This window comes from Perca flavescens, chromosome 11, assembly GCF_004354835.1.
Source record: "Perca flavescens isolate YP-PL-M2 chromosome 11, PFLA_1.0, whole genome shotgun sequence".
NCBI classification, from domain to species: Eukaryota; Metazoa; Chordata; class Actinopteri; order Perciformes; family Percidae; genus Perca; species Perca flavescens.
In genome coordinates, this window is record NC_041341.1 from 15,949,676 (window position 1) to 15,975,163 (window position 25,488).

Consider the following 25,488-nt stretch of genomic DNA (forward strand, 5'->3'; position numbering starts at 1 on the left):
TGTGTGTAGATCTGGGGGGCTTACAGAAGGTTACATCTCCCCCTGGAAAAGAAGTGAGTCTTGGGCAGATATCATCGAACACAGACTCAGTTTTCTTGGTCTTGCGCTCTACATGTTACATGTTCTGCCATGTTACAGCCAGTGTTTGCCAACAATGGGATGGACAACTAAACTGCATATGTGCCACAAAAAACACATCTCTACGCCTTTTACTGATGTAAAGCTTGTATTACTTTTGGCTTCAACTGACATGGAAGACCCAATCTGCAGATATTTAAACAATACAGTATGCATACCCCTGTGTGACTATTTTACTTTTGCGATTAACATTTAATACATTAGCATTATATTGCAGTGGAATATTTTATATTTTGTGTGTGTGTGTGTGTGTGTGTGTGTGTGTGTGTGTGTGTGTGCGCGCAGAGCCGGATTAAATGGAAAAGTTACTCTAGACATACTGCATTTTTTCGGGCCCATCAAAATGAATACTTATTTGAGAACAAGATTACTTTTAACTGCCACATGATTATTACGCTAATTTATTTATTTAGGTAATTTATTGCATATAATTTAGGCTTTTTGAAGGGCCTGAGAGAAACTTGTGTAAAGCCTCTCTCTTTGTCGTTTTCTTTCTTCTTCATTTTTCTTTTTTTCTGCTTTGCTGCACCCGAAAGCATCCCAGAAAAGTGGTATTGTAACTGTTATGACTCCCTAACATACAGAACCAGAAACACATTTTTTTCCACAATTCGAGTGAATGTTTTTTTTTACTTTACTGTATTTTTTATTAAAACAATATAATAATATATATACAAGTTTAGATTAAGTGTTAGATTGGAAATTAACATTTAAAAAATATTTTTAAAACTATAAACAAATATATTATGACTTTTCCCTCTTAGTGGACGTGTGTGTGTGTGTGTCCGTGTGTGTGTGAATTGGCATGTGTGATCCAGGGGGATTGGCTATTTCCCTGGCAGACAGTGGCCATCTGGCCGAGGGGTTTGGAGACAGACGCTGTCTGTTGAGCACTATAACCCTTATCTCCATGCCACGTCTCAAATGCCCCTGCCACTCTCTTGGGTCTCCCTTCACACCGGAAGAGACACTCTGACATGGATGAGAGAAGACAGACGGGATATCTGGCATGGTTGGGACTAAAGAGAGAGTGCAAGAGAGGAGTAAAAAAAATAAAAAATCACTGTTGTCAGCTGGCCAACCCAAGCAGACACATATCATCATTCTATTGGGCACAGATCCAAATCAATATCTTGTTACTGACAAAGCTAGTAGGTTTGATGTATGCTGTTGTTCTGCCTCAGGTTTATCACACAGATCATCAGTCCTGAGGTGTGAACGTCTACAGAAACATCAGTTGTGATGGTGTGTGGCAGTAGCTCATGGTTAGGGAAGTGTGTTGGTTCACTGACGGTGGCTCATCACACATTTTCATGTCTGTCTCAGTTCTGTTCTTGATAGATGAAAGGCCTTTTAACTATAAATCAATTAAAGGCAGCACGGTGGCCCAGTGGTTAGTGCTGTGGCCTCACAGCAAGAAGGTTCTGGGTTCCAAATCCAGGCCTTTCTGTGTGGAGTTTGCATGTTCTCCCCGTGTCTGCATGGGTTTTCTCCGGGTTCTCCGGTTTCCCCCACCACTAAAAATATGTTCCCCTCCCCCTCCCTAACTAGCTGATGTGTGGTGAGCGTTCTGGCGTCTGGCGTCGTAAGGCGTTGTATGGCTGCCGTGCATCACCCAGGTGGTTGCTACACATTAGTGGTGTTAGAGAGCAGTCCCCACCCCCCCTCCTCCCAAATGCGCTTTGAGTGTCTATGATAAAGCGCTATATAAATGTAATAAATAATAAATAAATAATAATAATAATAATAATAAATCAGGGCATGCAGTAATCTCTTCTTTGGGCTCAAAACAGGGCAGCTTGTTGAAGATGTGAAGATATGCACACACAGTACACATACTGTCAACACAATTGAGCATGATGTGAAAACAATAGAGAGACGACAAGGGCCTCACTAAAAGCATTTAAAACTCAGAGTTGTAATCAGATAAGTGTCACCAGTACCAAGGTTATAGGAGCATATACTAATTAAGTGTGGAAGCAAATTGCCATAAAATCTATAAAAGTAAAGGTTACATAATTCAAATAAATTCCGGCAAACAAAGAGGATATTGCGTGATATTCTCAGTGAAGCCTTGGAGCTATTTCTGCAAGTCAAACTGCTACACTGTTTGGGCCCCAATAGTAGCACGCTGGCTGGCAAGATTAGAGTAGATTCAATTTTATCGTTGTTGCTAAAATGAACAAAGAAATGCAGTAAATGTTAATTCCATACCAGGAGTTTAACCCTGGCCACAAACCAGACATCCTCAACGCTAAACCATATGGGAGCATGTAGATAGCTGAAAATCCCAGAACGGACACCTACATGTGGATTTGCACACCTTATTATTTTACAGAGCTTAACATTGTCCATACAATGCCAAGTGCCCATGGCACTACATCAACAGTAGAACATGGTTATCATAACCTGCACCCACTCGTTAGAGAGGTTGCTCTTACAGTACAGCATCAGTTCACTGTAGCACACAGCTCTCGCTCTAAGTCCATCACAGTTATCACATCCAAAGTTGTCTGATTTACATGTTGCTTGTTCTTAAGTGGCTAGGTAGTCACTGGTAAGCCTTCATTCAGGAATCATCTGGGTTTTGTTCAGAGTTGGAGGGTGTGTGAGTCGGGCAGCTTCAATTTAAGGAAAGGGCTTCTGGAGTGCAATGTGCTGTCACCAGAGCAAGTATTAGTCGGTCATTAAATATATCGAACTGTAGGCGGACTACTTGTTAAACCACAATGTCTTGTTTTCTATTTCTTTAGATGTTAAATATAGAAGATGTATTGGTTCCTCCGTAGGCTCACTGTGATTAATGGCCCCCATTGATGTAAACAAGTTGTCTTGCACAAAGTCATACACATACTTATTCCCCTGGAATATTGGTCACATGAAGAGTTCAGCATGGCTTCACACAGAGGACTGGTAGTCACCTTTAGACATGCAGTACATCATGCTGGGCTCAGCTTTCAAGAAGTTTTTTAACACAAAGCAATGCATTTATGTGAGGGCAGCTTCCCTATTATATATTAGTAAGTATAATATATTAGTATATATTAGTAAGTATAATATAGTATATCCTGCAGTGTGGTGCTTTGTTGAGAAGTGGCCATACTGCAGCTTGTCTCCGGTCCACACTTTTTACTTATATAATAAATATGTTTCATGTGAGTTGACTGATTAAACTACAACAACTGAAATAAGGAGCACATCTCTTTGCTGTGCTAAGCAGCATCAGTGTGTGAGGCTTCGGCAACTGACAAATACGATAAGAGATCAGGTCAATCCAAATGACAAATAGAAATGAAAAGCTTAAACCATAATCCAATATAGTAATGCCAATATATATATATATATATATATATATATATATATATATATATATATATATATATATATATATATCTTCTGCTTTCAGCCCTCTGTGTCCTAATATTGTTTCGCACAGATATCATTTGCTATAATCCTCTTGTAAATTCAATTCTAGACATAATGCCTGGTTTGCTGACCATGTTCTCTGTCACCTTCAGGATTCTTCTCCATCTCCTCCAGAATCCTAAACTCAAAAATAGACTTTTACACAGTTTAATTAATGTTATTGTGCTCTTTAGGCAATGGGTCTTCTTTACAACAGAGCTGTCTTTCCAAAGTGCATGATCCATGAGATGTTGTAAGTTAAAGATAAAACTTATTTAATGTCAACAGCGGACTTTCCTGCATCCCTTACATAACCTTCCCCTTCACAATCTTTCTGTCTCGTTCTTGCTTCTCTTTCCCTCACCTTCTGTTTCTGTCTTGGGTGGTGTGAGGGATCAGAAATTGCCCAGAGGGTCCACCATTATCATATTATCCCCAGCACTGAGTAAGGCAGCTGCAGAATTCTTACTGTTTGTGCATAAATGTGAATGCACAAGCACAGCTGTGCAATCTTTTAGATGGGATAGGATGGAAATAACGGTGCAAGACGCTCAACTGAGAACAGCTCTGCACACTGTGTTGTCTCCCCATTTCCCAATGCTTTTTACGCTGAGATGTTAATAAAGTAGCAATTAAGTTAGGCTTGCATTTTCTAAACACACAGTAAGAGTGAAGTGAGAGATGAGATGAAGGACAGACGGAAGGTATTAGAGTGGATGCTTGATGACTCAGGAAAAAATAGGTCATGTCATCACCTTCCTTTCGAATCACATATTTTATCTGAGTCGTGCATTGGACGTGATTTCCTGGGCCTGACTGTGACGGAACTCATAAAACTCAGGCGTTGCCGTGCTTTCAATTTAGGCAACGTTGCTCAGGAACAAGACACTGTGCAGCTGCGGTGTCAGCCGTCGAGAGCTGAGCGAGTGAGCATCAAGAGCACGCTGTTATTAATAACTTATGCGCACAAGCATGGCATTATTGAGCTGTGCCTCTTACAAACAATGAATGCCACTCGCTCATAACAGATGAGAGGAGGGAGACAATGATTGTGGCCCAGTATACAGAACCTTATCTTTGTGAAGGACCCTGAGCAGGCTTCAGGGTCTCAGGTTGATCCTCTCAAAAAGGGCATTATTTTGTGTAAGGAGGGATTGTATGGAGATTTTCATCTAATGAATACACTTGCGTTGTTGATAGAGTAATGCGAGGTACTTGCTCTTGCATCATTGACTGATTATTATTTAATCTCTGCGCGTTGTGTCTCCCCACACACACACACACACACACACACACACACATAGACTTACAAAGGGAAGTTTGTGAGTATCATGCTGAAGTGAATAGTCTATTCCAGTGTGATCTCTATCTACAGTATAGATCACCTATCACTCTGTGTGGGTTGAGAACAAGCAAAGCTGTACACTCTGCTGTGGAACTCGTCTGGGGGCTTGAGTCTATGGAAACTGAATCTTCATGTTGTAAATATAACTGAGAATCTGATACTAACATACAGCTTGTGTGTAGGTTTTTAATACAGTAGGCCTTTTGTTCAGCTAATAAAGTTATTTTTAAATACCAGAGTTGATCGTTTGGATGTGGGTCAACATGCAAACCTTTCTACTGGAAATGATGCTGACATACAGTACAACTAAATTAGACTAGAACTGTTTACATATGTTTTGAGGGTAACTTCATTTCTGCCCCTATTATGTGCTGTGGGTATGGAACAGGTTGAATAGGTGTTGGTTGGATACTTTGGGGTGTGGGTCAGAACACACAGGAGGCAGCCATATAGGCTTAAGGCTCTGACATACCAACCCGACGGCCGACCGTCGGCAGAAAAGGCTGATCAGTCGGCTCCCCGAGGTCAAAAAAGTGCCTCGGAACACACCGAAGCGATGCCGACTTGAGCCTACGTTCTGCGCGTGCGCGAGACGTAATACGTCTCCATAACAGCAGGCGGCGCTAATCTGTATTGTTGCCCAAAAAATGAAAACCGGAAATGACAAACATGTCATGGGGATCTGGCTTCTCCCGATTTTCAAAGCCAGACCATAATGGCGGCTCGTTCGGAATACAATCTCATATTTTACGAAAATAGTTCACCGAAACGTGTTTCTGTAGGGAGTTTGGTTGGGAACTGGAGGGTTGCTGGTTCAAGTCCCTGTATGGACCAAAGTATAGATTGAAACATGCTGGAGGACTCCTTTTTTGTCACTTCAGATACTGACAGCCACTGACTGCCACTGTCCAAACGTCCGTATTTTACGAGTTCGGAGTGAGTACAGGTTGACATGTCATGTCTTGTGCTTCAAGTAACTTTTGACTCTTTTCACAATCATTCATTAACCTTAACCAAGTGTTGTGAGTGCTTAGACAGCCATAGAGAGTTGTATCATGCTTTGCATGCTACAAGCGATTAATTTAACAAATTAAATGCGTTGTGAAACAACATTTTCCAGATATGACAAGTAAAAACATTTTGGCTGAGATGTTAATTAAAAACGTTTCCTCATTCTGTTGATAAAAAAAAAAAATTTAATTGGAGCAGCATTACTCTCTCATCGTGTATTAGCTTTTAGTATGATAAAGGAGACAGGGTTGGACATGGATTGGTATATGCTATATCTCCTACTGTGTAGAGCTGCAATGCAGTATAGACGCCCTGCCTCCTTATTCTATCGCAATTAATTATTAGTGGTTCTGGGTCCTTTGGGCGAACAACACTATCAATACTGCATCTACTTGCTACGATCAATGAACAAGTTATTTAGAGAATTGGCCACCCTCTCCTCATACACCAACTCTTTCCTGCTCACACACTCTAATGTTCAAGTCTCTCTTCATCACAGTCGCCTCAAATAGCATTTATGTTTATACTTGTGGCCTTAGTGTATACAGATGTCCCCCTCCTCGTCTCCATTGCAATGAGCAGTCCATTAGCAAATGCCAATAAGCCCTCTGTAGCGTGACAGTATGTTCTCAAACAAATTAGAGCCCTAAAGACAACAGGAATATTATTATTTTCAATCCTCCATCATGTGTTCATTAATCTTCATTTGGATTTGATGAGTGTGGCAATCAAATGAAATGATATCCCTGTTTTGGCCCCTTGTGGATTCCCCCTCACACACACTCCTATCTAATGCATTCCCACAAGCTATTGCAATGCAACAAAATTTCCAAATTAATTTAGATGAATTTTGTCTGATTAGCAGCTAAATATATCACCAAGCTCCTTCAAAGTCATTAACAGCGACAATAACGGCAGCCCAAGCAAACACACCACAGACCAAATGCACAATCAAGCACAAGCAGAATCAAGACCTTTTAAATATTGAAAGATAAACATCATACAGAAGCCTTTGTTTGAATATGCAAACATGCCAAATCTGCCATGCTCGCTGTGAGATCTGAGATCTTGCCTGGTAATTAGAAGGTGTGTGTTCAGGGCCTGGCTCCATTGCTTTAAATCACTGTAATTGCCCCTGATCTCCTCTTAGAACATCACCATTCATTCCCCCATAATTACCGGCACATCTGCGGGAGCACACTTGCCTCCGTCCTCTCTGACATCACTGTGCAGTCTGTGCTGCTATCTGTTGGTGGTCTGCCTGATGAAGTGAAGACACAGCAGCATTATGTGTAACTGTACAGACAGAAACATTGTATTATGGCATTATAACTGTGCTTTACAAAAGTCCTACATTTCACTCCTTCCAAGCGTTACCTTTTCAAAAAAGCCAACAAGGCATCCTGCTGGTTTGTGTCTGCAGGCACATTTCAAAGCACTTTTTATTAGACGTTACAAAACATGTAGAGAGGTTAATGACAATGTAAGTATGGTCTTTGATGAGACTGCAAATTCTTTTATTTATGGGAGTATTTTTGGTTACTTTGAAAAGGCAAATTGTCAGCAACTAGAGCAAGGAAACTATACAGCATCAAAATGGCCAGCCTGAAGGCTACAATCACACTCATAGCACGGGCGTAAATTTGATCTAACAGTAGGGGAGGGACAACAAACATAACATTTCTGAAGAGCAATTTTTGAAGGGGACACAAATAATACAGCCACAATTGTACTTGTAGAGGACGTGTACACAGAGGAAAGCCTTAATACTATCATTAGTGTAGCATGGAGACTGTACCATTATCCTTCTTTTCAGTGTTTCTCTTGATTCAATGAAAAGCTGACTAAATTGACCAAAATATTCTTCTTTAAAACCATGCATTTATATACTATATATATATATATATATATATGTGTGTGTATATGTATATATACAATATATAATATATAAAAATACCTTAAAACATAATAACTTATTTTGAAATACTGTCCCCATATAAAAGAAATACAATGATTTGTACACTTGTTAAATTAGCTGATCATAATGTAAATTAGTGAGCCACTGGTAAAACTAATCTGCTCACCCTGACAGCCACACACACACATATATATATATATATATATATATACATACATATATATATATATATATATATATATATATATATATATATATATATATATATATATATATATATATATATATATATATACACAGTGTAATATGAACTAAGCTCAACACACTTACCTGAGACTCTCCACCTGTCCCTGGTCTCCTTGCTCCTCAGTTCTTTCTGTCTCCTGGTGACATAGTTATGTTAGTATTTCCATAAGCACCCATTCTTATAAAGATGCTACCAAATTGTCCTGATATGAGGACTTATTGTACTTACTACTTGGCGTTTTGGTGTACTGAAAAAGGATCTTATCTTATATGTCATTTTATCTGGGCAACAACAACACAAATCTTTAACGTCAGATGTCTAAATATGAGTTAGTTTCATAGGTTCACCACATGGTCATATTATAATTATAAAATGATCTTGCGTCCTCCACGTAAATATTAGGTTTTGTCTGGGACAGAGGATATATATTTAACTGATCAGCCACTTAACTTCATTTTGCGAAAAACACAACTCTAGATCTTAACCCTAATATCAGTTCACATACATAACGTTAGGCTTATCACCATGGAAAAGTTAGTTGTAGTATATCAGGAAATATCAGGGGATCACCAACATCAGTGGGATTTTGTTTGTAGTGAGTGCATTTCTATCCAACAAGCTATTAAACAAGCTAGGTAACGTTACATTATATTACACTAGCATAGCAAACTTTTTTTTGTTATGACTAATTTATTAATTACTCAGCATCATTTCTATTTGAGAAAAGAAAAACTTCATCCGATGTTTAATGTGAATAAAATAGCCTTGAACAGCCTACTTACTACATTCCTGTCACTACCCATGTGACTGTGAGTTGAGTGCAGATCCTAACGTACAGCAGGCAGTGGACCAAACTACTGTGAGGCAAGGGAGGGGGAGCCCCAACAGTTTTGTTGTACCAAAGACTATAGTCTCTTCAATTGGATAAACAAGTTGGAGACAAACTTTTTTACCACTTACAATCCCTGACATCTTCTTCCCAGATGTCCTAAGCCGAGCTTAATGTAATCACTGAGGATGGCAACAATTGCTTTATGCTCTGCTTACTTTCAATCAAGTCATTCCCATGAATGTATACCTCAAGGACACCCTACACATACTATCACAATTATGTCTTCTATTTAGTGTATTTGTCATGTGAGACATAATTTAGTTTGAGTCACTGTGAAGTTTGTATTTAAACAAAACTAAGATTCTGCCATGCTAGCATCTCTATAAGGCTGTACTTAGGCACAGCAGTACTTTGAGCTAAATGCTAAACTTCAGCATCTTTACATGTCCACAATGACAATGCTAACATGCTGATGTTGAGGAGGTATAATGTTCACCATCTTAGTTTAACATGTTAGTATACTAACATTTACCAATTAGCACTAAACACAAAGTAAAAGTGAGGCTGATGGGAATTATTTTCATTAGTTTTGCAGGTATGTAGTCAAACTGAAGTATTATGGCACTAAATGATAGGTCTAGGGGTCACAACAGTTAATACACTTCATCCTGATGGGATTATGAATGTGTGTACCAAATTCCATGGCAATCCATAGTTGTTGAGGCATTTCACTCAAAAGCACAAATGTCTGCTGGTGGCGCTAGAGGAAATATCAGGGGATCACCAACATCCGTGGGATTTATCCTCTGGGCACCATGAATGTCTGTACAGAATTTCATGGTAATCCATCTGATATTTGTTGAGCTATTTCAGTTTGGACCAAAGTGGTGCACCCACCAACCGACACTTTGGATCGTTGTGCATGCTTCACTGAGTGGTGTTCAGTGTCCTCCGTGTCCCCTGACCCCCAGCCACAAAGCCACACTTCCTACAGTTCTTGCTCCATAACTCCTCTGTTGCATTTTTAAACATGCTGGGAGAGAGGGTTATTGCAGAATTTGAGGGTGTAGTTACTCAGTAAATCACTGTAATCTCCTTTGCAGTTGGCCCACTGCCACGCCATTGATTTAAATAGCGTGAAAGTACAGAGCATTATGCAAGACATCTGTCTTTTATTGTGCTCTCACCTTGACACTTGGCCAGGCATTTGCATCTATTCTGCCGAGTCATTGTTGATAAACTTGGGCACAGTAGAGAGAGACAATTGTGAGGAAACTTTGAGGTAGCGCCCATGTGGGCCTAGGGCAGAAGAAAACACGTGCGACCTAATTCTCAGCTGTCCTAGATATAAACACTTGGCTTCCAGTAGATTACTGTCCTCCTCAGCTCATGATCAAAGACAGCCATAAACAAACGACTGCAACGCCCGAGATGGAGAGACACTGAGGAAGGAACGTTGAATGAAGAAGAAGGACACATTAAGAAGAAAGGATTTAGAGAAAGAAGGATGTAATAGCTGGATGATGGAGGCATGCATGTGCTGAATGATATTTCAACTTGTGTCCTCCCTTCTTCTAGTTCCTATTTCCATGTTGTTGACATCAATAGTCCTGTATACCTTTTCCTTTTTTGTCATGAGCTTGCAGCAATAACCAATATATATTTTTTAATAACAATGTATCAATGATAATGTGAAAAGGGTCACTCATGAACCTATAGACAATTGTCACACAATCCACTCTGCTTTACATACTGTAGTTTTTTTGTGAGTTTCAGCTAATTGTTTAGCTCTCTGGGCCGCAACTTTCAATTGCACCTGACTGCAGTACGCAGATCGGGGTTGGGCCAAGTGTGGGCGGAGCTAAACGTTTGACTCCGTGGGCGCGCCATCTGGTGGCGGACATCAGGCAGCACATTCTCAAACGTCAATGCAATCCAACAACATCCTAAATAAGGATATTTGAATTGTAAAAAGGAAAAAAGAATGGGGTTGGGTTTAGGAAAAGAAGAACGGGGAAAGCAAACATGACTCCCGGGAAATAAGCCCTGGTCTCTGGGGAACGCCAGACAACAACTGACGGTTGTTAAGGCAGAGGCGGAGTGGCAATCGGGAAAGTCTGGACGAACTAACCTGCCGGCTGCCTGCCCGCGGACGGACGCTGGCTGCCCGCGGACGGACGCTGGCTGACCGCGGACGGACGCTGGCTGCCCGCGGACGGACGCTGGCTGACCGCGGACGGACGCTACCTGCCCGCGGACGGATGCTGGCTGCCCGCGAACGGACGCTGGCTGCCCGCGGGCGGACGGACACTGCCTGCCGGCCGGTGGTCTACAAAATTTCCCGGTAGATGCTTTGGTTCCACTCCGTCGCTGGGGTAAGGAAAAGGATAACGGGGAAAGCAAACGTAATTCGCGGGAAACGAGCCCATGTCTCTGGGGGACGCCAACAATGGACGGTGAAAAGCAAACTTCACACGCGGGAAAAGATCTCCGCTTGAAAGTCCTGTGTTTTCCCCTCAGACCAATTGCCAAATTGATAGAGAAATGGCTCTGCCAATTGCTATTTGGCAAGTGGGCGGAGTCAAACGTTTAGCTCCACCCACATTGAGCTACTCCTCGATCTGCGTACTGCAGTCAGGGCTTACTCACAACTTTACTATTTTGGTTGGAGTCTCACCGCTCTCGTTGTTTCTGGCCATCTGAAAATGCTAAATCATACAAGACCAAAGCAGTGATATTAATGGAAGCAGTTTCTGGGACGTCAACCATAGGTTCTGAAGAGCCAAAAGGAAGTCCTAGTGACTCCGGCCATTGCCTGGCTAATCCAAAAATGGGCAAAGAGTTGGAGCGTGGAGGAAGCTGAGGCCGGTTGAATGAAGCTTACAGTCTCTAGGCTACTCGCTTCCTTTGACGGCAGCCCACCCCTTACGGTTGTCATGGAGGGTGAACTTAGCTATAGGCTGTAAACATGTTTATTTCTGCTGTAGAGTTGGGCATTTTAACATGGGGGTCTATTGGGATTTTCTCCCTTTTGGAGCCAGCCTCAAGTGGCCACTTGATGAACTGCAGTTTTTGGCATTTCCACATTGTATTGGCTTCGTTTTTTAGGACTGTAGGTTACCGCTTGAGTCAAACACACTAACATTTTTATTGAACATATTACAGTACAGTGTATAAAGAAACCTTTTCTATCCCTGGTCCTGTGGCCACTGGTGAACAAAGTAATATGATCTTTTATTTAATTAAAAGTACTGTAGCAGTACCACATTGTATAAATACTTTGTTACAAGCAAAGGTTGTGCATAAGTATTACCATCAAAATATACTTGAAGTACCATCAGGAGTATATATTATACTGTAAGTATTGTTAGTGTAATGATTTTTGAAGTGCTGTTGACAGCAATAAGGTGATGGTGTCTAAAGAAGAAGAAGCGTCATTGTTCATCGTAAAAACTCATTATCTTATCTTCTGTTCTCTTCATCAATACTTTACTTTTTCCACTTTAGCCATTCCATTCCATTCAAGTTTTATATGCTTTACAACAATGTATTTTAGTTTGTGTACTGTATAAGTTAACAATCAAAACCCTACAATATAAGTGCATAACACTCACTCCTGGTGCAAAATACACTATCTGACAAAAGAAGGGGGAAACCTAGACAACAATGCACTGGACAGGCCTATTAGCCCATTTATATTCGTTCTCTGTCACAACCTGTGTGACTGCATGGTTAACTAGTGCCGACATGCAGTGGAGAATTCATGTCCTGTCCTTGTCTCTCTATTTCCCAAGCTCCATCACTCAAGGCTCATGCAGAAGCAATATTAATCATCATAGCCTCCCTCCATGCACAGACCGCAGTAATGAAAATAAAACACACTCTGGTGCTCATTCAGCAAAGCAAAATCTATCAATAACTGTTGCTCATTTATTTCATAATCAGCACAGGATCCTCTGGGTCTTTGCAATGGGTTTTCTCTTTTGGTGTGCCTTTTGTAGATCATTTTAAAATGTTTTTTGTTTCGCTGTTTGTTAATTTAAAATCACAGAAGAGGCATACAATACATTTACGTTAAAACACTCAACAACAACCGCTTCTCAGATGTAAGAATGTGCATTTCTTTGTCTTAGAATATCTTTGGGTTTACACTTTATAAACTTTTGGGTTATGCATTTTATACAGCAAATAATTAGTCAAAAACAAGCAATGATAGAAATAGTTAGTTTTAGCCCTATCATTTATATGATATAACAGGCTTATGAAAAATGATGCATTCTTACAGATTAAACCACCCAACAGCATAACACCTCGACCAGCTACAACATTAAAATGCTGCTTACGTTAAGGAATTAGTAGTAATAATCCAATAATATAATAATACAACACTGACAAGGACCAGAGTTATTTTACTATTGATACTTTAAGTACATTTGACTGATAATAGGAGTATTTTTACATTGTTGTATGCATGTACTAGAGTCTGAATACTTTTCACTCCACTCTCATTCACCTCATCAAAAGTGCAGGTATACCTGCAGCGCAGATGTCAACTCCTCACTACAGCCCCTGTAATCATAACAGTAAACCAACAGTTTCTTGTCTCCCATGGAGGTACAGTAGCTCTTGGCCTTTAGGTTAGAGGTTAGGTCCAGCTGTAAAGAGCAGCACCTTTGTAGATGGGTGGCATTCAGGTAAACACACAGGACCTTTTTCTCCAGTCACAAAGCCAAAAATGATGTAACATCCTATACAGGAGCTGAGGCCGGCTGAATGAAGCTTACAGTCTGTAGGCTACTCGCTTCTTTGACGGCAGCCCACCCCTTACAGTTGTCTTGGAGGGTGAACTTAGCTATAGGCTGTAAACATGTTTATTTCTGCTGTAGAGTTGGGCATTTTAACATGGGGGTCTATTGGGATTTTCTCCCATTTGGAGCCAGCCTCAAGTGGCCACTTGATGAACCGCAGTTTTTGGCAAAAATAATGTAACATCCTATACAGTCAGTTTGTAAGGTGCAACATATCAGACCAACGTGGCTTTAGAAATCTATTTCTTTGCCTTCACTGCTCAAAGGCTGACTTTCCCATGTCAATTTCAGAGATTTTTCCTGAAGGTGATTTAACTCCTTTAAACAAAGGACATTCCTATAGTACATCTTCTGCAGAATAATAGAATAAATCAGATTTAGTGAGTTCCCTGATGAAACAGAGGAGTATTTCTGCTTGGTGTCATCATACTCATTATGAGACACCCATTTATAGATCTGAGAAGGTGCTCTCACATCCTTAGAATAGCCATGAGGTCAAATTGAGAAGAGCTATACTTTAAACAGACAGAAGTGTGCCAGGCACATGTCTGAAATATGCAGCACTTCACACAGTATGTTCTGTCTTCTTTGTAACGCACTGACATTTGGGCCTTTAATGACAAATTTCTTTAATTTATCATCTTACCCTACTGTGTATTACTCACTTGCTGAAGGTGTGTTTAAGGTGCTTTAATTTATTTTTCCCAGAGCTGCAATGAAAAGCAACGGTTTACTATATTAAACAAATAACGAGGTATTGTCACTTTACCTTGTAACTTTGTCTTTAATTGCTCTTATATACGGTATATATTATATATAGATTACTGTTTTTTACTTCTATTCTTATTCTAGTTATATATACACCTCTTATTTTTTATTGTTTTATTTTTACTTAAGTGATAAACTTTTGATCGTCGCTGAGTGGATATATAAACCAGCTTTGTTGCAACCACAAAGAAAAGATAATAGTAAAGCGAAGCATGAAAAGATTGCCTGGTGAAACAATGTCTGCATAAAGAATGCTCTCCCTCTCCTGGAGAATAATAAGACCCCACATTCAAACCACCAGTGTAACAATACATTGGTTTGAAATAACTATCAGAGGAGCTATTCATGCAACCTTTGGGTAATCTCCCAACTGCCTTCTTCCATTCTCAACATCCTTTTCTCTCTTACCTTGCGCTCAATACACCTCCACATAGCCCAGGAATCTCATTCATCACTGCCAGTCCACAGTGGATATTAGTAACCCCGCAACAGTGTGCAAGAGTGTATTATTTCACCGCTGCTTGTCCCCTTACTTCATCAGAGTTGTCCATGTAACGGAGTAATTTCCAGAAAGGCTAAGCAGCCGATTATAGCTTTGTTGTTGGCCTGTGTGTGTGATTGATTCATGCTGACCTTTTTGCCGTTGTTTCTGTAGACAGAGACTGTGTGAGCATTGTCTAGTAATCAGATATTGTAGTTGAGTAAAAGTAGCAATAAATACCACAGTGTATAAATACTGTTACAAGTAAAAGTCATGTGTTCAAAATGTTACTTAAGTAAAATTACAAAAGTATTGGAATCAAAATATACTTAAATTACCAAAAGTATTAGGACATAATTATGCAGAAAGACCCATTTTAGAATAATATATCATTGGATTATAGTTATTGATGCATTAATGTGTACATCACTGTGTTGTAGAAGCTGTTAAGGTTGGAGCTAATTTTAATGACTATATACTGCTGGGTATGTAAAGCTGTCATCCATAATACATCATTTATTTGTTAATTATTTTGTATTATTGAGCAGAATCGGCAAAGAAACAAAAGTAATCAAATAAATGTAGTGTAGAGTAAAAAGTAGAACATTGCCTTCTGAAATGTAGTAAAGTAGAAGTACAAAGCAGCATCATATGGAAATACTCAAGTAAAGTACAAGTACCTCAAATATGTACTTAAGTACAGTACTTGAGTACATGTACTTAGTTTCTGTTAGGAACAAAAAGTATCATACATTAAATACATCGTTAAAAAAAAGAATAACCGCAAAAAGCAATGTGTAGTTGGGGCTCCTGGTCATGTTTAAGATGTCTTTGAGTTGGTAGCAACCAAATAGATATTTCCCCTCTAAACTTCTTAGATGATTAGGAAAACCTAAACAATGTATATACATTCCTGCAGCAGAACTTAGTTTTTCTTCTTTCCTACGCTCTATAAACATCTCTCGTCCCCACAGATATACAGTATCTTGTGACCCACTGGATGGGGCCGACCCCTAGGTTGCGAACAACTTAGTCTATATCTATGACGTTCCACTTCTGGGATTGCTCTGGTTCTGCTGGAAATTCTACCGGATGTCCCTCTTTTTTGCCGGATGTCCGTTACCTTCCGCTTTCTTTGTTTTGTAATTTTAAACTCTGGTGGATTTCTGAGGACTATGGTTAACTGCTCCTCAGATCTCTGCAGGGTAAACCCAGACAGCTAGATAAACTATCTGTCCAATCTGAGTTTTCTGTTGCGAGACTAATACAAGCTTTGAATGTACACATGTTCCACCAAAACAAGTTCCTTCCAAAGGCTATTTTGCAGCGGCACCGTGACTCTGCTCGGTGCTTAGCACCGCCCTAGACGATTGGGATTGGTTTAAAGAAATGCCAATAAACGAGAGCGTGTTTTTCTCCCATCCCAGGATTGCGGACTAGCCAGACCCTCCTCCGCAGTGCCGTGACTTTGAAAAAAGCAATAGATCTTGTTTCAAATGGGATGCAGTAGAAATACACCCTGTGCAGACACTCAATGCAGTCCAAAAAGGGAAAGTTCTAAAGGATTGAGGTATCATCATCATCCTGGTAACGGTTTATGTTAAAGAGTGCAGGCATTAAAGGGCTTATTGAGCATATGGCAACTCTCAGAAGACTCTCTTTGAAATCCCTTTCCTCCGTTTCCCCTGCACCCCACAGAAGTCTTGCCTATTATATTCTCAATGCAGAGCCATGTGTGTCTCCCCGTGCCCTCGGTCTATGGGTGGCATTATAGACTCAGCAGGGTGATCAGTGGGGGTCAGAGCCAGCGTTTAACCCTCTGTAGCCCCAGCTGCCTCTCTCCCTCCTGGACACCTGTTCTTCTTTCACATAGGGAGGCAGCCGTTGACTCAGAGGTGAGACCAGTGATACGGTACAAAGGTAGAGAATCTCATCACTGACTGACTAGAGGGGTCCAGGGAAGAAAAGCTGTTATCTAATAAGATCAATCAGGGACTCAAGGAAGGAGGCTTCGTCTTTTTCTTCCACATACCTCTGTCCATCCATCTATCTAGATACTATTTCAGGTACAACGACAGAGATTTCTCCTCAGAGTGATGTAGAACATGTCCATTGTTTGTTGAGAAATGGGAGTGGTCGTGTCTCTTTAAAATTGAAACCGATTGGGGAAGAAAAATTCTAAGTGTATATAAGAGGTCCCAATCCCATGCCAAAAAGACAGACAGAGAAAACTGAATCAGAGGAGGCAAGAGGGTGGGGTTCGTAGAGGATTTGGGTCATAGATTGCCAAGAGGGATGTGTGTGATTAAGTGAGTGAGTGAGTGAGTGTGTCTCAGGGTCTGTGAATGTATATGTTTGAATGGGGGGGGGGTTCTGTCTGTAGGTGTGTTGTCACATGTGCCTGTTGTCATAACAGATTTCTAACAGATTAAAACCAATTATGTTTTTAATATTGTCATTCATATGAAGAGCCATTCTCACTGCATGATGGGATCGAACGTTACTAAAAATACTGCAAATACTTGCAAAACTAATCCCATTCCCATCAGCCTCAGCTGCACTTTGAGTTTAGTGCTAATTAGCAAATGCTAGCATGCTAACACACTAAACTAAGATGGTGAACATGGTAAACAGTATACTTCCTCATCATCAGCATGTTAGCATTGTCACTGTGAGCATGATAGTGTGGCAATACTGGGCCAAATGACACTTTAAGATTTCCACAACGCCACTTGGGATAGCCCAAAGACCTTTAGAGCACACAGGTTTGTTTCCCAAAATTAGGGGTCAGAGACAATAAAGTAATTATGAAAATATACAATTTTATTTACTATAAATATTATATTAAGATAGTGCTATCTTAATATAATATATATCTTTATGAATAATAGAAAAATAATAAACACACAATTCAAATCAATAAACCAGCATGCATAATGAAAAGAAACAATCAACCAAAATCAACACAAGCAATATGTACAACAGTTAAGATACAGTAGCCTATTTACGCAAAACAAGGTCTGGGTGTTTGAACACTTAGCTGTATAACTCCAGAACGGCTGTCTATTTATCCACAACATCCAGAACATCCGTCTAACCATCCAGACACTCTTTACGCACCCAGAACAGCAGAAGTGGGAGGAGAACGCGCCGGTAAGTACTGGCCCTTTTAATTACCTGTGGCACCACGATAGCCCCACAGCAGCATGCACAACGCTGCAGCCCGGTCCAGCGATTTACAGGACACGCCGCCGTCAGACCCCAACAGAGGCACGCACTCCATGCACGCACACAGCGGCCCACACTATAACAAATAAGACTCTGTTAGGGCTTGATAACGCCAAATGGATCGAAACAGGGAGGCATGCAGCTTACCCAGACATCCAACGCCAGCCGCCTAGGTGTACATCAACCCCCAAGGGGACATCCAACGCCGAAAGCAGGGTCGGCTCTATAAAGTAACGCATGTTAGCGCCACACACACGGCAACACAACACATGGAAGGTATGAAAGATGAACGAGCGCCCTTACCAAAACCACAGCAAACTGACGACCAAGAGGACAGCGGCGACAACGTGCAGCATGCCAGCCCAGACACGTCCCCACAGACCCAATGGGGAGAAGACCGAAACAGAACAAGTCAACACACAGGCATAAGTAATGACCCCCACCTCTCTCAATCAAGCGGGATGAATCCCAGGTGTACTGATGCGCGCTCCCGTACAGGTAAAGGGGAGGGGAAAAACCAAAATTAGGCAGTGGTGGCAGAAAGGTTAGAGAACCGAGCGTGTGACTGGGAGGTCGTCAGTTCAATCCCCAGACCGACAGGATAAAAATCTGGGTGGGGAAAGTGAAAGAACAGTGCTTTGTCCCTCCCTCATTACCACCACTGAGGTGTCCTTGAGCAAGGCCCTTAACCCCATCATCATTTTTAATAATGTTGGATGTTTTCCCTCAATGCTCCTACTCACAATTGCTGTACATGAATGAATTTTGGGTGGACCACTAGCCCCTTTACAACACACACACACACACACACACACACACACATTCATGCACATATCCGTATTTTCCACTGCAGGGTCACAGTACTCTAGGTCAGCCAAAAACCACTGTCTGGAGCACTGATCTGTAGCTGTTAAGGGCCTTGCACAAAGGCATGCTTTTGGCAGTGATGTTAGGCTCTATGGGTGAAATGCCAGCCTGTCTCTAAGCGCTGGCCTGCATCCAGCTAACACTCTCCCATGAGGTTGAGGGTGATTGGACCACTGACCTCCAGAGTGATGATCAGCCTTTAACTGCATGGATGATGGGGCATCATGTTTTTGTAAAATAATAATACTGTATTGATAAAAAAGTAGCTCAACTCTGTAGCCTTTTGGCTGGATTTATGTGTTTTATGAAGTGTTTAATGCTCAGTTACAGTGGAATGCACTTATTTTGTAGGCAGTCATGGGTGTAACGCCAGCTAACCCTAACCCTGTCTGTCATTCACTCCAGTGAGTTCATTCTGAATCTCGGGTCAGGAGGGTGATGACCCACTACTCTGGACTGTCATTATACAACCTCACAGTGACATCGCTCAGGGAGATGCCTTGTAGACTCAGCATATCTGCACTCATCTCCAGTCAATCATATCAACAAGGAGGCAACCCGCGGTCAGAGGTGATGCTTGAATGTTTTCTCTTTGCCGCAGTCTGTCAGCGATGTTTCTGAATGGTTGTAAATGTTGTTTTGACATACAGTAAGAAAAGACCACTGGCTTGGTAGTCAAATTGAATCAAGGACTCTGCATTCCCTTGTAATTTTTCATGGAAATACAGATTCACCTCTTATTATAGTTCTTGAAAGACACAGCAGGGAAGCATAATCACCCCTGGAGGAAGTGTCCAAGAGTAATCAGATTTTGGAATGATGAGCATATGATTTTTCTTTGCTGTGACTGATGTCAAGGTACTTTGTTGCACACTTTTCTTTTTATAATATTCTTCGGCCATTAAGCACAATGTTAGAATTTAGTGTCATTAATGTAAAAAAATGACAGAGAAAAAAAAATTCCAAGCTGGAGGGAAAGAGGGAAAAAAAGGCTGATAAAGAAAATCTGCTTTTATCAATTCAGTTGTTCTCCTTTTAAATATTATTTTTTGATCATTTGAAAGATCTGTGGATGATCCTGGTTTGAACTTTGTTCTTACTCTCCAGTGATGTGTCAGAATGATTTGAATCTGTGGATTATTTGCATGTAATTGTTGAATCGAGTTAGAGATTGGAGGGATGATTGAGGACGTCTTCTTTTCACAGGCCGCAATACAGAAATTTCATAGACAGAGATTTGGTTATGGACAGGCTGCACTTGATTAGCACAGAATGAAGCTGTTGAGACTTTTGCAGCTGGCCTGCAAGCACAGTTTAATAGACTGGAATCAAATCGTGGGATGGAAAATGGGAGTAAAAGCTCTGTGGGAGAGAGCAGTCAGGGAACTTTTAGAATCTGAATTAAGGTTTGTTCACTGGGTTTTTACTCATATTTAGATATAAAGCGAATGCATATTACATTTTTGGATATACACACTGCACGGACACACAATCCATTAAAACATCATGTATTATAACTACAGTGCATTTCTCATTTTCTCTATTGTTTTACTTTGCATTATGCAGCGTATTTGTCACCTTCTCTAATTACTGTTTCAGCCCTGGGAGTCACTGCCACAGCTTTGACTTTTCCGTGTTACGCACGCAACTGTCATGGCTGCGTATCAACATCTGTGAGCATTGTGATAGTTTAGGCTAATGTTTTAATTGGTTCCTGAGAACAGAGGGCAAGCCAAATTGCTTTAGTGTCCCAGAGGCTTTCTCTCTTAATGAGATATTCTCCCCTCTCAGGATCAGAGGGGTCCTGACCCACGTGTCGTCACTGGGATATTATTGTAGCACATTCCCCCTCTCTCTGATGGAGCACACTGAGAGGTTAATGAAATCAGAAGTCAAGGAGATGTACATACACAAGCAAAGGGAAGGGCTACTTTCATGCACAAACTACTGTAGAGAGAGAGAGAGAGAGAGAGAGAGAGAGAGAGAGAGAGAGAGAGAGAGAGAGAGAGCTTTTGATTTGTCTTGAGTTGTTTTTGATCAACCTAAAGATGAAAACACACAATTAGGCTTTAGATAACAGATAAACCACTGCGGGGTCTTCCAGAGCCCAGACCAATGCAAAGTCCATTCTCACCTTTTATCGGTTAATAGAAAAGAAGAAAATAAACAAGGCAAGACAGAGCAGAGCAGCTGACGTCCTTCACCTGTGGTCACCTGTAACAAAGGCTCTTTAAACAGGAACGGAAAAATGAGAAAAGATTAGAATCTGTGTGGGCTGTCAGTGTGGAGTGTGTGCATTTCCTCTTTGGTCTCTTCACCGTGACAACTAAGAGGACAGAAAGGAGAAGTGAATCAGAGGAAAAGAAGAAGAATAAATGGTTAAATGGCCCTTCTCGCCCTCTGGCCATTTTTTTATACCGATGATGAAACAGAGATATTAGAGATACAGGGAGCCGCCCAACAATAACATCATATATGACACCTACCTTCTTCCCGCAAGCGAAGCAGATATAGCAGATACCTAGCATGGAGATCTTTATTCTGTCTGCCTCGGGCCTAACAGCAGCACCTTTTCCTCGCTAAGTCCTCCTCTATAAGCAGCTAAATCCATCTGATACACCTTGTTTAACCCCCTAAAGGATCTGTTGGATTAGGAATCAATTGGCAATCTTAACCTACAATCCATTCAAACTTGAAGCCCGATGATAACCTCATTTCATGGGGAAAAAAAGACACACTGTTGCTATTTACAACAATAATCAGGTTGACAACATCTGGGTAAATACATTTTCTTTATCAGGAGATCTTAAATAGCTCCCTTTATTAAAAAAAATGTGTTTTCTTACTGTTACTTGGATGTTTTACCTGCAGAATATTGTTTGTGCAGTTTGACTAGAAGGCTGTTTTCACATTCATCTGCTACATACATACAAAATGATTTTGTGACAGGAAACCGCTTTTGTCCAATCTTTTGAAATAAAACATATTGGTATATTCATAGATTATTATTGGATCAATGAGGGAGAAGGATTAGATGTCATTTTAAGGGGAAAAAAAGATACCAATAGATGCAAATTATTATTCAAAGCCTCTCCGTGAACCATCACCTTATCGTGGTGGAGAGGTTTGTGTGTCTCTGTGAACCTGAGGGCTGTGTTGTCTGGAGCTTTGTGCTCCTGGTAGGGTCTCCCAAGGCAAAGTGGTCTCAGGTGAGGGGCCAGACAAAGAATGGTTCAAAAACCCCAATGAAAAAGCTAAGCAGAGATGGAGTGACCCTGCCCGGAGGAAGCCGGGGCCCCGCCTGGAGCCAGGCCCAGACGGTGGGCTCGCCGGCGAGCGCCTGGTGGCCGGGTTTGCCACGGAGCCCGCCGGGCACAGCCCGAACAAGCTACGTGGCAACTCCCTCTCCATCCCATGGGCCCACCACCTGTGGGAGGAACCGTTGGGGTCGGGTGCGATGCCGCATGGGTGGCAGTGAAGGTCAGGGGCCTCGACGGACCAGACCCGGGCAGCAGACGCTGGCTCTGGGGACGTGGAACGTCACCTCTCTGTGGGGGAAGGAGCCGGAACTGGTGCGGGAGGTGGAGCGCTACCGGTTAGATCTGGTGGGGCTTACCTCTACGCACAGTCTTGGTTCTGGAACCATACTCCTGGATAGGGGTTGGACTCTTTTCTTCTCCGGAGTTGCCCAGGGTGTGAGGCGCCGGGCGGGTGTGGGGATACTCACAAGCCCCCGGCTGAGCGCCGCTGTGTTGGAGTTTACCCGGTGGACGAGAGGGTCGCCTCCCCACGCCTGCGGGTTGTGGGGGAAAACTCTGACTGTTGTTTGTGCATATGCACCAAACAGGAGTTCGGAGTATTCGGCCTTCTTGGAGACCTTGACTGGAGTCCTGCATGGGGCTCCAGTGGGGGACTCCATTGTTCTGCTGGGGGACTTCAACGCACACGTGGGCAATGATGGAGACACCTGGAGAGGCGTGATTGGGAGGAATGGCCTCCCTGATCTAAATCAGAGTGGTTGTTTGTTGTTGGACTTCTGTGCTAGTCATGGATTGTCTATAACGAACACCATGTTCGAACATAGGGATGCTCATAAGTGTACCTGGTACCAGAGCACCCTAGGCCGAAGGTCAATGATCGATTTCATAATCGTTTCATCTGATCTGAGGCCGTATGTTTTGGACACTCGGGTGAAGAGAGGGGCAGAGCTGTCAACCGATCACCATCTGGTGGTGAGTTGGGTCAGAGGGTGGGGGAAGACTCTGGACAGACCTGGTAAGCCCAAACGTGTAGTCTTGGGGTAAATTGGGAACGTCTGGAGGAGGCCCCTGTCCAACAGACTTTCAACTCACACCTCCGGGCGGAGCTTTTCGTGCATCCCTGTGGAGGCTGGGGCATTGAACCCGAGTGGACAATGTTCAAAGTTTCCATTGCTGAAGCTGCAGCGAGGAGCTGTGGTCTTAGGGTCTTAGGTGCCTCAAGGGGCGGTAACCCACGAACACCGTGGTGGACAACGGTGGTCAGGGAAGCCGTCCGACTGAAGAAGGAGTCTTTCCGGGATATGTTATCCCGGAGGACTCGGAGGCAGTTGCAGGGTACCGGGGCCGAAGGGCTGCAGCCTCTGCCGTGAAAGAGGCAAAGCAGCGGGTGTGGGAGAAGTTTGGAGAAGACATGGAGAAGGACTTTCGGTCGGCACCAAAGTGCTTCTGGAAAACTGTTCGCCACCTCAGGAGGGGGGAGGGGAACCATCCAAGCTGTGTACAGTAAGGATGGGACACTGTTGACCTCAACTGAGGAGGTAATAGGGCGGTGGAAGGAGCACTTTGAGGAACTCCTGAATCCGACTAATACGCCCTCTATGTTAGAGGCAGAGCTGGAGGATAATGGGGGATTGTCGTCGATTTCCCAGGCGGAAGTCACTGATGTAGTCAAACAACTACACAGTGGCAAAGCCCCGGGGATTGATGAGATCCGTCCAGAAATGCTCAAGGCACTGGGTGTGGAGGGGCTGTCCTGGTTGACACGCCTTTTCAACATTGCGTGGAAGTCTGGGACGGTGCCAAAGGAGTGGCAGACTGGGGTGGTGGTTCCCCTTTTTTAAAAGGGGGACCAGAGGGTGTGTGCCAATTATAGGGGTATCACACTTCTCAGCCTCCCTGGTAAAGTCTACTCCAAGGTGCTGGAAAGGAGGGTTCGGCCAATAGTCGAACCTCGGGTTGAGGAGGAACAATGCGGATTCCGTCCTGGTCGTGGAACAACGGACCAGCTCTTCACTCTCAAGGATCCTGGAGGGAGCCTGGGAGTATGCCCAACCGGTCTACATGTGTTTTGTGGATTTGGAGAAGGCGTATGACCGGGTCCCCGGGAGATACTGTGGGAGGTGCTGCGGGAGTATGGGGTGAGGGGTCTCTTCTCAGGGCCATCCAATCTCTGTACAACCAAAGCGAGAGCTGTGTCCGGGTTCTCGGTAGTAAGTCGGACTCTTTTCAGGTGAGGGTTGGCCTCCGCCAGGGCTGCGCTTTGTCACCAATCCTGTTTGTAGTATTTATGGACAGGATATCGAGGCGTAGTCGGGGTGGGGGGGTTGCAGTTTGGTGGGCTGGGGATCTCATCGCTGCTCTTTGCAGATGATGTGGTCCTGATGGCATCATCGGCCTGCGACCTTCAGCACTCACTGGATCGGTTCGCAACCGAGTGTGAAGCGGTTGGGATGAGGATCAGCACCTCTAAATCTGAGGCCATGGTTCTCAGCAGGAAACCGATGGAATGCCTTCTCCAGGTAGGGAATGAGTCCTTACCCCAAGTGAAGGAGTTCAAGTACCTTGGGGTTGTGTTCGCGAGTGAGGGGACAATGGAGCGGGAGATTGGTCGGAGAATCGGGCGCAGCGGGTGCGGTATTGCATTCAATCTATCGCACCGTTGATTTAAAAAGAGAGCTTAGCCAGAAGGCAAAGCTCTCGATCTACCGGTCAGTTTTCGCTCCTACCCTCACCTATGGGCATGAAGGCTGGGTCATGACCGAAAGAACGAGATCCAGGGTACAAGCGGCTGAAATGGGTTTCCTCAGGAGGGTGGCTGGCGTCTCCCTTAGAGATAGGGTGAGAAGCTCAGTCATCCGTGAGGAGCTCGGAGAGAGCCGCTGCTCCTTTGCGTCGAAAGGAGCCAGTTGAGGTGGTTCGGGCATCTGGTAAGGATGCCCCTGGGCGCCTCCCTAGGGAGGTGTTCCAGGCACGTCCCAGCTGGGAGGAGGCCTCGGGAAGACCCAGGACTAGGTGGAGGGATTATATCTCCAACCTGGCCTGGGAACGCCTCGATCCCCAGTCGGAGCTGGTTAATGTTGCTCGGGAAAGGGAAGTTTGGGGTCCCCTGCTGGAGCTGCTCCCCCCGCGACCCGACACCGGATAAGCGGACGAAGATGGATGGATGGATGGATGGAAAGC

General features: G+C 42.9%; 1 long non-coding RNA gene across 1 annotated transcript; it reads right to left on the reverse strand.

The window, feature by feature from the left end:
- Nucleotides 1-8,147: 8,147 nt before the first annotated feature.
- LOC114564613 (uncharacterized) lies at nucleotides 8,148-18,672 on the reverse strand. The gene is made up of 4 exons (XR_003693787.1): nucleotides 18,485-18,672; nucleotides 18,329-18,404; nucleotides 18,131-18,257; nucleotides 8,148-8,200 (listed from the first exon to the last, which is right to left on the reverse strand). It is a non-coding gene; the product is annotated as an uncharacterized LOC114564613 (long non-coding RNA).
- Nucleotides 18,673-25,488: the final 6,816 nt, after the last annotated feature.